This window comes from Sapajus apella, unplaced genomic scaffold, assembly GCF_009761245.1.
Source record: "Sapajus apella isolate SASKATOON/1434 unplaced genomic scaffold, GSC_monkey_1.0 scaffold10, whole genome shotgun sequence".
Classification (NCBI taxonomy): domain Eukaryota; kingdom Metazoa; phylum Chordata; class Mammalia; order Primates; family Cebidae; genus Sapajus; species Sapajus apella.
In genome coordinates this window covers 10,173,874-10,190,583 of record NW_022436950.1, presented here as the reverse complement: position 1 = coordinate 10,190,583, position 16,710 = coordinate 10,173,874, and the positions used below count along the sequence as shown (strand labels likewise).

Here is a 16,710-nt window from a genome sequence, read left to right as displayed (position 1 = left end):
AAGAAGGCTGAACTCCGCTGAGTAAAGTGCAACCAGCCTCGTCTCCTCCACCTGACCTTTCGCAATCTCTACTACCTATGGGTTCCCAGGTACCTTTTACCTTCGTTTTAAGGTGGCCAAATGAAAACAGAAAATGTGATTCCCCTGGATTGACAATCTGAGCCAATTTTTTTAGTGAACACAAAAATAGCTTGTTTTGTTTTTAAGAAAATAAATTAAGTAAGGACTCCATGTGAACTTATGCTGTAGGTGTAACAAACACCAGGCTGCTAAAAGTCCTCCAGTGGAAACAGGAGGGGAACTGCACGGCCTCTCCCTGTCCTGTTCAAACGCAGAAGCAAACGTCACACTTTTCTGCTGTAGGAGATGTCTAAAATGCATGTGGCCATTGCAGGAAATCACTCAACCCCAGGCAGATATGCAAGCCGAGAATTCAGACCTCCAAGTGGATACAAACAGTTATTACATTTTTCCTCACACCTGCTGTCTTTTAATCCAAGACCTTTTCCTTTTGTAAATTCTTAATTTTGTGCCACGCCAGCACCCTCTGCTGGTACTAATGTCGTCATTCAGGTGGTTCTTCCACTTTCTGTGCATTCTTTCCTGAAACTAACTTCTCTTACCTTGAATCCTGGACTAGTAGATAGTGCTGTTCATTCCCTTCCAACAAGACACACACATAAACGAAGCAAGACGAAGTGTAAAAAGGTTGTGAGTTAATTAAAATCACATTTCAGTTTATTATACCTTTGCCTGAGCGACCACTCTGTTTATATATTCCATATTACTTTGAAATATAGGAGAATTAAAAGTGGTTTTATTTTCTGAATGCTGGTTACTGCATGTTTCAGAGAATTTTATTTTCTTGAAGTATTCTCTTAGTCTTTAATCTTTAAAATGCATATTATGGCAGAGACAAGACAATATGCTTTCATTTTTCTCCAGGCTAAAAAGGAAAACTAGGCCTGGTGCGATGGCTCACGCCTGTAATCCCAGCACTTTGGGAGGCCCAGGTGGGCGGATCACAAGGTCAGAAGATGGAGACCATCCTGGCTAACACGATGAAATCCTGTCTCTACTAAAAACTACAAAAAATTAGCCAAGCATAGTGGCATGCCCCTGTAGTCCCAGCTACTTGGAAAGCTGAGGCAGGAGAATAGCTTGAACCAGGGAGATGGAGATTACAGTGAGCTGAGATCAGGCCTCTGCACTCCAGCCTGGGTGACAGAGCAAGACTCCATCTCAAAAATAAATAAATAAATAAAATAAAAAATAAGACTAAATCTTCCAGCATCATAGCTTGTAGGTGGAGCAACATGATAAATGCTGGAAAAAGACATGTTGATTTGCATGTCCTGGTCCCAAAACATCCATGTACTAAGTGCCATGCAAGTGTTAACTATTATTACTATTAGCACTCTCAGAGAAATGGATCTTTTCTGTAGATTCTGAAAGCTGATCTGGGACTTCACTACAATTTTTCAGTCATCTGCAAGACCCTCAAATCCTCAACTAAAAAGTCCAACTAATATATCACCCTGTCACACTAGCAAAAGTGATTAAAATAATATTGCCTCTATGTTTAAATGAAAGCCAAAAATCCAGGCTTTTGTTTCATATTATTCCCAACTCACAGAATGTCAAATCTTCATCCTAACTCATTTCCTTTTTTGAGAGAGACCCTATATTGATAAGTCAAAGGCAAAATATACCAATACTGTATCTTAATTTCAGCCAAAAACAAAAGTGACAGAATTTCTTGTAATCACTTTATGGAGAAAGTTCAGCTAAGTGGACTCAAAACTATTTAGCAACATGCCAGTCAGGGGGTCACTACCAAGCCACAAGAATTTTTAGGGAAATATCATGGAGTTGAAACTTTGGGCAGCTAATAAAATTCACACCAGAATCAACAAGTGCATTTATCTTAGTAGAAATGCTGAGCTAAAATAAATGGAATGGAATATGAGGTGAATGATAGTACATTTGCCCTTACTGCTACTTGCCAATATTTCCACCTCTCGTCCTTCCAGGAACTTCTTAGTTAAGACTTTACTTTCCTGCCCTCCTTAAAGTTAGATGTGATCATATCATTTGCCATGACCAATGAAATGTGCAAAAAATAATGTGCACCACCTCCAGATGGAAACTTTTAAAATTCAGTGCATGTCCCACTGTGTTCTCCTCTCCTTAGCATGACAACTGGCAAGATTCCAAGAGGTGGAATGAGGGCTCCTTCAGCTTGTGTCCCTGAGAGAGGACAATGTGGTAAAGCAATGGAACCTCCAATGGACATATGACGTAAGAACTAAATCACTATACTTTTAAGCCACTGAGTCTCAACGATGTAAAATTACTCGAGGTCACATATTAGTAAGTGGCAGAGCAGGTCTGATTATTCCCAATGAGGCAGGCAGCATGACTAGTGATATCAGGTGTACTATTCCTGCGAGGTAGAAGGCTGGATCCTCTTAGAAATTCTAAGGCTTCTGGATTTGGTGGAACGAAAAAATTTCAAAACAATTTATAGGACACATTTCTTTTCATAGGTCTCATTTAGAGTTACAGCTCGATTGCATTATACCCGTAGGGTATTATAAAAATGTTACAAATACATATATAATTCTTTATTTTTTGCATTTTGTTACAAATGGAGAAAACCAACTTCCCGGGCCAGGGCAGGTTCACAGATAGCTAGCCATTTGGGAGCCGCTAGCCTCAATGAGAATAAGACTCCTGATGAGTTTTTTAATACTCTGTGTCCACCACAGCATCCTGTGAGAAGGCCAGCCTGGGTGCTCTGTGTCATCATTCAGAGACTTAGAAATTTATATTTAGGCCAGGTGTGGTGGATCATGTCTCTAATCCCAGCACTTTGGGAGGCCAAGGTGGGCAGATCACCTGAGGTCGGGAGTCTGAGACCAGCCTGACAAACATGGAGAAACCCTATCTCTACTAAAAATACATAATTAGCCAGGTGTGGTGGTACATGCCTGTAATCCCAGCTACTCGGGAGGCTGAGGCAGGAGAATCACTTGAACCCAAGAGGCAGAGGTTGCCATGAGCCAAGATTGTGCCATTGCACTCCAGCCTGAGCAACAAGAACAAAGCTCCATCTCAAAAAAGAAAAAAAAAAAAAAGAATGAAGAAACATATTTAGAAGAAATTGCAAAGGTTACCAAGCTTGATTTCCCAGAATTGGAACTAAGATCCAAACTAAATCATTTACATGGGTTGATAAATCGCCTCCAGCTTACCTGGGATTTAGCACCCACCTTCTTTCCAAAAGCACCTAACTTTTCTGCAGTCATTTGCACGATGGTCTCCGTATTTCCCTCTGTATCTTCAATTGCCTGTAGGCAGTAATGTTATTACTGCTACCCCTTCCTACATTCCACATTCGGTTAACCTTTAAGGGTACAAGAAAACACCCCTCCTCCCTGCAGAGGGTGGGACTGGCTGCTCGATTGAAGTTGAAGTCAGCTTGAAAGAAAAGGTTGGCCACGTATAGAGAGAAGGGACACATTGCCTGGTGACAACTTTCTACTATGAAGAACAGCGCCATCCTACTTTGGCCAGAACAGTTCTATCAGGACCCATGATAGCACTGGGCAGGTTATTCTCTTTGACCCTCAGAGGTCCTATAACATGGAGACAGAAACCTCAATTTTACAGAGTTCTAGGTAGCTCTATAAAATGAGATGATAGGGATGATGTGGAGTATTTACAATGTACCAGACACTAGTATGAGTATTTTTTATATATTATCTCATTTAATCATAATGCCATCATAATGAGGTAGGAACTATGACTGATGCCCAATTAAAGGACAAAACTGAGGTGAAATGAGCTGAAGTAAAATGTCTGAAGTCCCTCAGTTTGCAAGGGGCATGGCCAAGACTCAAACATAAGGAGGAGTCTGGCTTAGGAGCCATGCTTTGTTTGAATCTCTACTGTATCTGATATATGACTCTCCTGCAGTTCAGAGTCTGACACTTAGTACATACTATGTATCCTACAATGTAAAGTCTGATACTTAGTAGATATTGTGCATGAGCTATAGAGACATATATAGGTCTACATATATATGTACATATGTATAATGTATGTCATAAATATAGATAATGTATATATCATGTGTGTGATATGTATCATATATGTATGTGTGATGTGTGTCATATATGTGACATGTTTATCGTATATCTGTATGATCAGTAACATATGACATGTTGCACAGTGCTTGCTGGGCTTTGGTTTATTGTGGGGAGGCACTTGAGAGTTTTAGTTGTTTGCTCACTTGCTGTCTCTGCCAGGTAAATACTACTCCTGACTTGTGAAAGTGTAGGATGTGGAAATTGGATAGGACGCTCCAGAGATCTTTTCTGAGGAGGAAGAGGATGCATTGAAGAAGCTAATAGCTGTCCAGGCTGAGTAGCTGCAGAACCAGAATGAGGCCCCAAGCCCCCAAATCACTAGTTTATGCTTTTCCACCTTCCCATAGTACCTCTCCTCCACTTCCAATATTTCCTACAAAACAATCAACCCAAAAAGGCAATACAAAAATATAAATACTAAGTACACGGGAGTTTTAAGTGTCTTTGAAGAATTGTCATGAAGAATAAATATGACTTGCATGCATTATAGCTACAAGCACTAGGTAATTATCTTATTTCTTTAATTAGTAGTATCTTTATTAAAATTAGTCATTTAAGTGTTAGAATTTATATTCAGATTATTTTATTCTATTATCACTGAACAACTCCTAAATGCTGTTTGAGACAGGTTCACATTTACTTTCTCCCCTCTAGACTTGCTCTGATGTGAATTAAACCACTGTTCTAGCAGCTGTTTAAAACAGTTTTAATTTATTTTACATTATCACTGTAATATTGATTTGATCTAAGGTAGGTTTAAATGAGGTCTTGAATAAAAAGGCAGCAAGGAAGCATATCTTCCCCATATGAATATTTTATAAAGCACTTGAGCTACCTCCAGGTGGAAATCAGGTATTTTCACATTGATTCCTGAGAACATAGAAATTATTTTAAATTCAATAACTGTTTTTAATTCCCTATACTGAACATAGGATCCAGTGTCCCTGCTCTCTATACATGGCCAACTTTTTATTTCAAGCTTACTGCAACTTCAATCCAGCATCCAGTCCCACCCTCTGCAGGGAGGATGGGTATTTTCTTATATTCTTAACGGTTAACTGAATGTGGGAAGGAATAACAGGAATGACGTCATTGCCTACAGGCAACTGAAGGTGCAGAGGGAAATATAGAGACCACCTTGCCAATGGCTTGTGAAAACTTAGATGCTTTTGGAAAGAAGGCGGGTGCTAAATCCCAGGTAAGCTGGAGGTGATTTATCATCTAATAAATCCACATAACTAAACTGCAAATAAGGAGATGCAATTTAAGTCCCTTTCTTTGTACCTGAGTTCACTCTGGGATCTTAAAATAGAGTATTATAAAATAGCTCCAGTCTTTGGGTCTTCCAGACACAATATTTTAAGCTTTATTTCCATATAGAAGGTGCTCATGTTAATGGCTCAAACAAATTATGGATTTATTCTCCCTCATAAAAGAAGTCTGGAAGTTGTCGGTCAAGGGTTGATAACAGTGTTGATGATTCACTCAGCTATCAGCCAAGAAGCTTCCTGCCTCTACTGTAAATGAAGCCTGAAATATCCAAGCTACATTATCGCTAACTTGCCTATGGTGGGACATCTGTGGTTTTCTCCATCTGGTTAGTATCTCTCCTTCTTGGATAACTGGGTCCCAATTTTGCCATGGGGAAACCAACTCTCAGCCCATATGCTGCACATGAAACTGACCTCACTGCCAGATTCAGGAGTAACCATGTGACCTAGACGTGAGCATTCCCCTGGTGACAGAGTGGTTCAAGATGGACATGTGATCCCAGTCACACACCATGAACACCAAAAGCTCAACAGAGCTAATAGACACATACAAAAACAATTGATGCAGATGGGTGCAGTGGCTCACACCTGTAATCCCAACACTTTGGGAGGCCAAGGTAGGTGGATCACCTGAGGTCAGGAGTTCGACACCAGCCTGGCCAAAATGGTGAAACTCCATCTCTACTAAAAATGCAAAAAAATTAGCCAGGCATGGTGACACCCTGTAATCCCAGCTACTCGGGATGCTGAGCCAGGAGTATCATTTGAACCTGGGAGGCAGTCATGTCAGTAAGCTGGCCAAGATTGAGCCACTGCGTTTCAGCCTGGGTGACAGAGCAAGACTCCATCAAAATAAATAAATAAATCAGCAAAATAGGCCAGGTGTGGTGGTTCATGCTGTAATCCCAGCACTTTGGGAGGGTGAGGCAGGTGGATCAACTGAGGTCAGGAGTTCAAGACCAACCTGGCCAACATGGCAAAAACCCTGTCTCTACTAAAAATACAAAACTTAGCTGGGTATTGTGGTGTGTGCTTGTAATCTCAGCTACTTGGGAAGCTGAGGTGGGAGAATCACTTGAACCCAGGAGGCAGAGGCTGCAGTAGGCCAATATCGCACCACTGCACTCCAGCCTGGGAGACAGAGCAAGACTCCATCTCAAAAAAAAAAAAAAGCAAAATAATCCAGCAAAGTATTTAAAAATTGATATATAATGACCAAGTAAGATTTATTTCCAGAACAAAAACATGATTATCAGAAAACCTATTTACCTGTATTAATAGACTTAAAAATAAAAATACTATGGCCTTCTTCATAAATGTTGAAGATGCATTTAATAAAATTCTGTACACATTCTTGATAAATAATAAAATGAAAAAAGATAACTACTACCTTATAATGCAGCACATCTGTCTCAACCCAAAAGTCAGCATCATGCTTAATGAAAGAATATGAAAAGATAATCCCATCAAGGTTGATAATGACACCATCATCATTATAATTTAATATTGTTCTTGAGATATTAACTCAAACCAGTATTCAAAAGCAAATTTATAAATATTTAATTGGAGAGGAAGTAAAATTATTATATGCAAACAATATATCTAGAGAATACAACTTAAAATATACTATAAACAATAAGAAAATCCCACAAGATATCAAAATAAATACACAGAACCAAAAACTCACATATATGCAAATAATAGCAGTTAATTGATGTGGGGGTGAGGGAATCTCACATTAGAAACAAACAAAAAATTTCTTAATAATTATAACAAGAAAGTGAAATACCTATTGAAGAAAATTTTTAAATATAATCAAATGACACAAAATAAACTTGGAAAAATATAAAATACCATGAACGTGAATAGGAAGACTTAACATCATAAAATATAAATGCCCCTAAGCTAATCTATACATTTAACATAATAAATACAATCACCAGTGGAATTTGGTGAGGGAGAGTGTGGAATTGCACAAGCTGATTCTAAAGCTCACCATGAGAAATAAGCAACCTAAGAAAGCCAAGAAACTCCTGAACAAGAAGGCAGTGAGGTGGAACTAACCAATATTAAAACATAATATAAAACTACAATAATTAAAGTAGTGTGACACATTAAATAGACAAACTTAAGGGACAGACTAGGGAGTCCAGAGATAGACCTAAATATTTGTAAGAATATGCTAGAGCTGGATGGCTTGTTCAATAAGTGAGATAAGTGAGTCATCACTTGGACAAATAATAGTATTGAATCCATACCTCACAACTTATACCTCAATAAACTCCAAATGGACCAAAGACGTCAAAGTGACCCAAAAGAACGAAGCCACAAAAATTCAAGAATAAACCAAGGCAGAATATTTTTGTAATCTCGGAGTGTGACACATATCCAGAAGCCATTAAAAAAAGAAAGATCAAAACACTTGTCAACATAAAATTGAAGAATTTCACATAGCAAAAATCACCATATGCTGTATGAAAGCACTAAGAAAAATCTTGTGCATACTTTATCAAAATCAAAGGGCTAATTTCTCTACTGCAGAGCTATCTTCCATAAGGCAATAAGAAAAATCATTGACAAACTTCAAAACTTTCTATCCCTTTCAGCGTCACCTCCCAAAGGGCATTCCGAAGGATACTAGTTTCTTTAGATATTGGCCAACTTATTAGATAAATGCTTAGAAGTGATCATTTGTATTCTGCACAGCAGGTATGTGCATTTATAATTTTAAAAGACAGTGTCAGATTGCCCTCCTTGGACGTTCTACCAATTTACATTCCTGCCAGTTAATGTGTGGAAGTCCCTGTTCGCTCAATTATAAGGTTTCATCAAACTTTTTCATACTGGAAAATCTGATAGGTGAAAAGTGTTGTATTAGTCTGTTTTCATATTGCTGTAAATAACTGCCTGAGACTGGATAATTTATAAAGGAAAGAGGTTTAATTGACACAGTTCAGCATGGCTGGGGAGGCCTCAAGAAACTTACATTCATGGCAGAAGGTGAGGGGGAATCAAGGCACCTTATTCACAAGGTGGCAGGAAGAAATGTCAAGCAAAAGAGGAAGAGCCCCTTATAAAACCATTAGATTACCACCCCCATGGTTCAGTGACCACACTCATGGTTCAGTGACCTCCTCCTGATCTCTCCCTTGACATGTGCAGATTATAGGGATTATGAGGATTACAATTGAAGATGAGATTTGGGTGGCGATACAAAACCTAACGTATCTTAGTGTAGTTTTCAAACATATTTCTTTTTTGTTTTTTTTGTTTGTTTGTTTGTTTTTCTTTTTCTTTTGAGAAGAGTCTCACTCTGTCACCCAGGCTGGAATGCAATGGCATGATCTTGGGACACTGTACCCTCGACTTCCCAAGCTCAGGAGATCCTCCCATCTCAGCCTACCAAGTGGTTGGGACCACACGTCTCACAGGTGGATGCCACCACGCCCAGCTAATTTTTTGTCTTTTTGGTAGAGAAGGGCTCTGTCACGCAGGCTGGCGTGCAGTGGCATGATCTTGGCTCACAGTACCCTCGACTTCTCAAGCTCAAGAGATCCTCCCACCTCAGCCTTCCAAGTAGCTGGGACCACACATCCCACAGGTGTGCACCAGTATGCCCAGCTAATTTTCCGTATTTTGGGTAGAGATGGGGTTTTGCCATGTTGCCTAAGTTTGTCTTGAGCTCCCGAGCTCGAGATCTGCCCACATCAGACTCTCAAAGTGCTGGGATTACAGGCGCGAGCCACTGTGCCCAGCCTAAAATATATTTCTTATCATGAGCTAAAATGAGTGTATTTTCATATCCTTCAGAGACATTTGCATTTCCTTTTTGTGGACTGATTGTTCTGAGAATGGAAACCATTCACCTTCACACACAGCTTGGACCCAAGATGGGAACTACTCCCCCAATAATCAGGCACACACAAAGCCTCCTCTGCTGGAACATGATTTTATACTATGCCTCTCCTCCTTGGCATCACTTTTCTGCTCAGGCACACTCTTCCCCAGGCAAATATCTTGATTATTCATGATGGAAACCTCTGGAAAGACCCATACTTTTAGCCCTGAAACCTTTATCTCAAAATATTTGCCTTGCTCTTTCTACCAGTCCAAATCCTGTTGTTTCCTCCTATTTCTTTTTTTTTTTTTTATTTTTTTTTTTAGACAAAGTCACGCTCTGTTTCCAGGCTGGAGTGCAGTGGCACAATCTCAGCTCACTGCAATCTCCATCTTCCTGGTTCAAGTGATTCTCCTGCCTCAGCCTCCTGAGTAGCTGGGACTATAGGCGTGCTACCATGCCCAGCAACTTTTTGTATTTTTAGTAGAGACAGGGTTTCACCATGTTGGCCAGGATGATCTCGATCTCTTGACCTCATGATCTGCCTGCCTTGGCCTCCCAAAGTGCTGGGATTACAGGTGTGAGCCACCATGCCAGGCCGTTTCCTGATTCTTATGCAATCTTCATCAAGCCCCTGCACTGACAGACCTGCCAGAATCCAACTTTGCATTTCTCACTCCAAGACACTGCTAAAGCTTTATGGAGCAACAAACTCAGTCTCTAGCAACTGTTGGTTTTTCTGTTGTGTTGCTAGTTTCTTTCAAGTTGATTTGTAGGAGATAGTTCATGAAACTGAAATAAAACCAACCCAGCTTTCGGAGCAGGAGCAAGAACAGAGCTAGAAAGGAACTGGGCTCCAACCTTGCAGAGTTGTGGACCAGGATTAGGTGGTGGGTTTGTTGTTTGTTTTTGGTTTTTTATTTTCTTGCAATGGGGAAGCTAGAGAATAATGTGACTGAATAGAGATTTTTTAAAGACCATCGTGGCTCAATGTGGGTGAAGGAGGGAAGCAAGGGTGGGTAGCAGAAACCCTGAAGGGATCAAATTTGGGAGGTGTTGGGGAGATGGAGGAAACGGGCTGTTCAGATGCACTGGCCATGGGGGATGACTGAGAGAAAGGAGTCCAAGACAATGCTGAGTTTGGATCCCAAACAACCAGGTGAATAAAGTTGACAGTTCCTGAGATGGTGAGGAGTCCAGGAGGAACAACGAGAGAGGGGAGGTGGTGTTTGTGGTGGAGGCAGAGAAGTGGTTGCTTCAGTAGGAGGGTGGTGGAGTCTCCTGTACAGGCAAAGGTGAGTGACAGCCTATGGGGCTGAGCAAAAGGAGAGGAGGGGCTCACTAGAGACAAAAGTGATGCTAAAGATTAACGATGTTTCTAACTAGTCTATGTGCAGTCCTTCGGTAGCTGTGTCTAATTATTTTAACAGTAAAGACACCCAGATTGCTATTTTAAATCAACAAAGCTGGCCAGGCACGGTCATTCACACCCGTAATCCCAGTACTTTGGGAGGCTGAGGCAGGTGGATCACTTGAGGTCAGGGATTTGAGACCAGCCTGGCCAATGTGGTGAAACCCATCTCTATTCAAAATACAAAAATTAGCTCGGTGTTGTGGCACATGTCTGTGGTCCCAGTTACTCGGGAGGCTCAAGCATGAGAATTGCTTGAACCCAGGAGGCAAAAGTTGCAGTGAGCTGAGATCATGCCACTGCACTCCAGCCCGGGTGCCAAAATAAATAAATAATAAAGTCATTTTATTTTATTTGGTACACATCGTATTCTATCACACATTTTCAAAAATAGCGCCACTGTTTGGGCTGTGTCCTTGCTCAGCAAACCTTGTGCTCCAATTTAAAGGACAGCATGCCTCTTCACATATTTTTATAAATCTTTTCAAAGACGCTAATGAAATAAAAGCATACTCATTTTTTTAAAAATCTAGAAATGTTAGGCTTAATGGATTTCCAAATAAAATCAGGAACTCAGAAGACAGTCTGTGCAGATTCTATTTTTGCTGACAATGCACAAGAGAAAGCAGCTTTATTTTATGAAATCTAATTAAATGACTACAAGGAAAAGCTAACGGGGTTGGTAACGGGCAGAAGTTTTTCCCTGTCAATACTGAGGGCTCCAGCTTTCTGGGGCTGCCATGGCACTCAGCCCGGTGATTAACTGAAGTGTGGGACCCACGTCACCAGCAAACGTGATCACAGCATCATGTGACCCTTTGTGCGTCAGGGGGTAATGTGTAATCTGAGCAATGCTCAGAGAATGCGCTGTGAATAGTAAAGGGCATTCATATAACAGTGAGCCACACCGACTGCAGTCATTTATCTCAAGATTACACCAATTTATTTAGATGCAGATGTCACAGACTGATTAAAAACTAGTCCATTGCACATATTCCATTTGCTGCTGAGATGAGAATTAATAGACACAAGCCAGATGACATCTATATAGGTGTGACACCTCATCCAGGGGGCAAAGCATGCACTCAGTTGTTTTTCTGAATGCACAAATTAGCCCAAGGTGAACTTGCCCCCTGTTCTACTGCAAATGCTCAAATGAATGCCCATGATTTCACCTCTTTTCACTACACTGAATTATTAAACTATCAGGATTTTGTAGCCTTGTCCTAGTTATCAACTATGATGACTTTTAGAACAAATATTTAAGGATGCTCTCCACGTCATCCATGGACCAGAGAATAGTTTTTGATTCCAGAAACAATGATAGGTTTTTTGATACTGAATCAGGCTTATATTCTGGGAATAAATCCCAAAGGATCATAGGTGGAACCAATTGCTTTGGAACTGGGAGAACTGGGCAGGGCTTAGGGATCAGGGTTGAGGACGTCATCAGCCCATAAGCTGCAGAGCCAGTAACTAAAAGTGAACCAGCAGAGAGCATCCAGGGACAAACAGTCCAACCAAGGAGTCAGCTCAAAGGTATAGGGCCAGAGGCAGAATCCAGGCACAGGGAATGAATGGCAACCAGGCATTCCAGATGAGAATCGCAAAGGCCTCTGGGTAAGCTGTCCCTTACACAGCACTATCACATTACTGAATGTTATGAAATCTGCACAGGCCAAGTGCAGCGGCTCATGCCTCTAATCCCAGCACTTTGGGAGGCCAAGGCGGGCAGATCGCTTGGGCTCAGGAGTTTGAGACAAGCCTGGGCAATAAGCCTTACCAAAAACACAAAAAATAATTAGCCGGGTGTGGTGGTGTGCCTGTAATTCCAGGTACTTGGGAGGCTGAGGTGAAAGGATAGTTTGAGCTCAGGAGTTCAAGACAAGCCTGGGCAGCATGACGAAATCCCATCTCTACCAAAAACACAAAAAGTTACCTGGGTGTTGTGGCATGCCTGTAATTCCAGCTACTCAAGAGGCTGAGGTGGGAGGGCTGCTTGAGCCTGGGAGGCGAAGTTTGCATTGAGCCATGATGGCACTGCTGCACTCCAGCCTGGGCAACAGAGTGAGACCCCACGTCTACAAAAAAAAATTTTTTTAATTAGCCAGCTGTAGCGGCACATACCTGTAGTCCTAGATACTCAAGAGGCTGAGATGGAAGGATCACCGGAGCCCAAGAGTTTGAGGCTGCAGTGAGCTATGATCGCACCACTATCCTCCAGTCTGGACAACAGAGTGAGATCCTATCTCAAAATAAATAAATAGGCCAGGCATGGTGGCTCACACCTGTAACTCCAGCACTTTGGGAGGCCAAGACATGTGGATCACTTGAGGTCAGGGGTTCGAGACCAGCCTGGCCAACATGGTGAAATCCTGTCTCTACTAAAAATACAAAAATTAGCTAGGCAGGGTGGCAGGCACCTGTAATCCAAGCTACTCAGGAGGCTGAGACAGGAGAATTGCTTGAACCCAGGGGGTGGAGGTTGCAGTGAGCCCGAGATCATGCCACTGCACTCCAGGCTGGGTAACACAGCAAGACTCTGTCTCAATTAAAAAAAAAAAAAAAAAAAAAAAAAAAAAAAAAAAGAATATCCAAATGTACCATAAACATATGAAAAGATGCTCATCCACAGTAGTCATCCGGGAAATGCACATTAAAATCAGAATAAATAACGTTCCATATCCACTAGAGTAGCTAGAATTAAAAGGACTGACAATGACAAGCATTACAGGAGCAGTGGTGGCTCACATACACGGCTGGAGGGAGTATTAATTGGCAAAACCACGTTAGACAACTTCTTGGTGGTATATACTAAGGTTGAACCTAAACATACTCTATAACTTGACCATTTGTCTCCAAGATCTCATTTATATCCAACAGAAATATGGTCAAAAGCATCAAAATGTTTATAGCTGCTTTATTTGTAACAGCCAAAGACTGGCAAACACCTAAATGTTCACCAACAGGGGAACAGATGAACAAATTATAATGAATTTCTACACAGGAATATGATGCATCAATAAAAAGGAACAAATTGCAATGCCATGGAACAACATAGTCGAACCTCACAAAATATTAGACAGAATTAATGCATAATAGCAGAAATCAGGATGAGGGTATCTTTGAGAGGAGGGAAGAGCTGACAATGCAGAAGGCAATACCAGCATTCTAGGGCGCTGGTGCTGTTCTGGTTTTACATAGTTTGTGGTTCTATGGGTGTATGAGAATTCATGGAGCTGTGTACCCTTATGATCTCTGTACTTCTCTGCGTGTTTGTTTTAGTTTAAGAATAATGTTTTAAATTTTAAAAAATTGGAAGAAGACCCATCAAGAGCGACTTCCGGGAGCCTATAGGAAAGCTCCAATGACCTCCAAATTCTTCCCTGTTTATTCAGGGGAGGCTTCAGATCTAACCACTGGATTCATTCCTTCACCTGGTCTTCACAGGCAGCATACATTACTTCAACAAATATTTATAGAGGGTCTGTTGTGGGTCAGGCACTGGGCTGAAATTCAAAGGTAAATACAATAGGTTTGTGAATTCTCAGGGAGTTCACAGCCTAAAAAAACAGAACTGCTTTCTAATCCCATACTCTGCTGAATGCAGTCTCATACATCATCTCATTTAATTCACATTTCATTTAATTCTTTCAGTAAGCCAGTCCATAAATCAGTGGCAGGGCTCTAATAAAACCTACTTATTATGAACCGCAGGGCAGGCATCTTCCCTGTACACTAGGCTTGGTAATATGTATACCACAGCAGATAGCACCTTGCTCACCCACAGCAGACATCAATAATCTGCCAGGCACTCCTCTCCCTGGCTTTGACATGGCCTCACAATCCTCTCCCTCACAGCTCAATAGACAATCATTTTAGAACAATGGGGATTCACCCACGGGATGCCACTAATCTACTATTCTTGAATCAAAGCATCAACTACTTTTTTATACTTTTGTCCTTCTTCATTTGAAAATATCCTTGGGAAGATCTATAACTTGTTCTTATGCATTTGCCTCTGGTTATGAATGGAGAATTTGAGAGTAAATTTGCAGGCAAGGGTTGAGAAGAAAGTATGCAATCCACGCAGGTCTAGAGCTTTAAGGGAACTTAGGCTTAATGGTTAAGGCACTGCAAGAAACTTGCTTATACTACTATTTTGCCTGGAGTAGAAACTAGCCTTGGTGATAAATTGTAAGCTTATAAATTAATCTTAATGGGAATAAGGGACAGCTGACATAGATCCTGAGATCATCAGTGTGAATTTCAGCTCACATTACATGCAAATATTCTGTGGTGTTAAAAACTCAACTCCTGCTTCAGCAAAACTCCTGATCAGTTTTCAAGACAGAGCACTTACTTCCTGTGTAGCCTACACAACCGTCTATCTTTCGTTATCAATGCTGGTGAAAGTGATCAAAATGATCCGTGTGCAACCTGAACCTGCCTCAGCGAGAGGCTGCTTCCTTCCTCTGACAACCATTCCAGAGAGAAAAGCTTTGCTGGGAAGAAGTGCTTGGATCAGGGCATTTGTTCAAACGCCAAAGGTCAAAAAGTGAAGATAGCACACCTCGGTGTGGGACTCAGTAGTTGTTTTATTGTGCGTATACAAATAGGGAAAATACTTTTCAAAAAATAAATAATAAACTCAGAAACATGTCAAGCCTTACTTCTTGGCTTTAATTTTCAGTTGCTATATTTTGCAGGTTTCTAACTCCTACTGATACAGAACGGCTAAATTCCACCCTCAAGCCTGGACCCTCAGCCTTAAGTCAAAACAGCTGACCCTGATACAGAACGGCTGAGCTCCTGTCTAAACTCCACCCTCAAGCCTGGACCCTCAGCCCTAAGTCAAAACAGCTGACCCTCATACAGAACGGCTGGGCTCCTGGCTAAACTCCACCTCAAGCCTGGACCCTCAGCCTTAAGTCAAAACAGCTGACCCTGATACAGAACGGCTGGGCTCCTGGCTAAACTCCACCCTCAAGCCTAGACCCTCAGCCTTAAGTCAAAACAGCTGACCCTGATACAGAACGGCTGGGCTCCTGGCTAAACTCCACCCTCAAGCCTGGACTCTCAGCCTTAAGTCAAAACAGCTGACCCTGTTGCCTTTGTGGCCCACCCCACCTCCTATCTTGTGCTTGCCTTTTGGCCCACCCAATCCCCTAGCCTTTGCCCATAAAAAGACTTCAGCTGGTGGAGCAAAAAGAGGTGGCTGATGTAAGTGTTTGGGGATGCAAGCTGCTGAACATCAGGGTTACATGCAGCTGAGCATCCGAGACTAAGGATAGACTCGGCTAACTTCAGATGGTGTGGCTTCAGGAAAAGATCACTTTCTTCCCATACCATCCCTTTACCAATTCCCCATCCCGCTGATAGCCACTTTTATTGCCCAATAAACTCCTCCACATACACTACCCTTCACATAGTTCATGTGACCTGATTCTTCCTGGACACCAGACAAGAACTCGGGTGTCAAGAAGAGCAGGTGCAGGAGGCTGTCACCCTGAACCTTCACTGAACTGTTAGCCATCCACAGACTACAGGCTGAGTGAAATGAGCCACTCCAATTCCTGCCCACAAAGGGGGTCAAGGTCAAGGGAACAATCCTGTCTCAATACAACTATAGAATTTCTGGCTAGAAGTGCCATAGGAGAACTCCTCAAGAGAAAGAGGGACCCATCTAAAGAGACACCACATTGGGCCATCCTGCCTTCTTATTCCCATTCCAGAGATAGCCTCCTCTATGTCCTCACCCCTTCCCTGATTTCCTAACCATGAACAACACGCATGCACACACACACACACACACACACACACCCCACCCCTGTTAACAGCAGAACATATCTGAGTCATGGCACCAAAGTATGTTAGTGGCAATGAACCCATATAGGTCTGTAACAACCTGAATTCTTGCCTCCTCAGAAAAAAGAATGTGACTGAGGAGTCATAAAGCAGAAGAGATCGAGGCAAATTTTAGAGCAGGAGCAAAAGTTTATTAAAAAGTTTTAGAGCAGGAATGAGAGGGAGGAA

The 16,710-nt window shown here is 41.6% G+C and overlaps 1 long non-coding RNA gene across 1 annotated transcript; it reads left to right on the top strand.

The window, feature by feature from the left end:
• The first annotated feature begins 972 nt into the window (after nt 1-972).
• LOC116551691 lies at nt 973-16,089 on the top strand. Its single transcript, XR_004269042.1, has 4 exons — nt 973-1,013; nt 2,195-2,301; nt 5,535-5,751; nt 15,384-16,089. It is a non-coding gene; the product is annotated as an uncharacterized LOC116551691 (long non-coding RNA).
• Nucleotides 16,090-16,710: the final 621 nt, after the last annotated feature.